The following is a 680-nucleotide window of genomic DNA, read 5'->3' as shown; positions in this document are numbered from 1 at the left end:
TAATTTTATTAAAAATAAAGATTTGGCTAACTTTAGAAATCTTTTATTGAAAATTAAAGGTATGAAGTTTTCGATACTGTTATAGTGTATTTATCAAAGAAGTTTTAAAAGCATTTATTTTTAGTAACAATATTCTTAGTTATTTAAGCATTATGTTTTGAGTTAACTTTTAGAAGGAAAAAAAATTATAAACAATAAATTTCATTAGTCAACTATTAAAAATGAATTGTGGTGTAATAAAAAGTTTTAAATTTTTTAATAATGTTTTAAAATATATATTAAAATTTTTAGCTTTTAACTATTTAAGAATGAGAAAGATAATTATAAAAACAATTAAAACTCCTAATTATTAATTAATGAGACCATCATATTTTGAGGGAGGAGTTTATTTATTGATTTATTCTCTATGGAAATATGGGCAATTGGGGCCCCCACTAAGGGAACATAAACCCATTTCACACTTCCATACATCTCACGATCTCTCGCATTGCAGATCATATTCCACGTGAAATCAGACAAGAGAGTGGTAAGAGAAAATATGGGACACTTCCATATTAAGATGGTATGCAATTTAATTTTCTGTATAATTTTCCATTCAAGTTACACAAGGGTATATTATATAATTAATGCTACACAGACAAACATTTCTTCTGTTTAATTAGTCTCTTTTTTTTTTTTAG

This window comes from Arachis ipaensis, chromosome B08 (assembly GCF_000816755.2).
Source record: "Arachis ipaensis cultivar K30076 chromosome B08, Araip1.1, whole genome shotgun sequence".
Taxonomy (NCBI): domain Eukaryota; kingdom Viridiplantae; phylum Streptophyta; class Magnoliopsida; order Fabales; family Fabaceae; genus Arachis; species Arachis ipaensis.
This window is presented reverse-complemented; position numbering follows the sequence as displayed.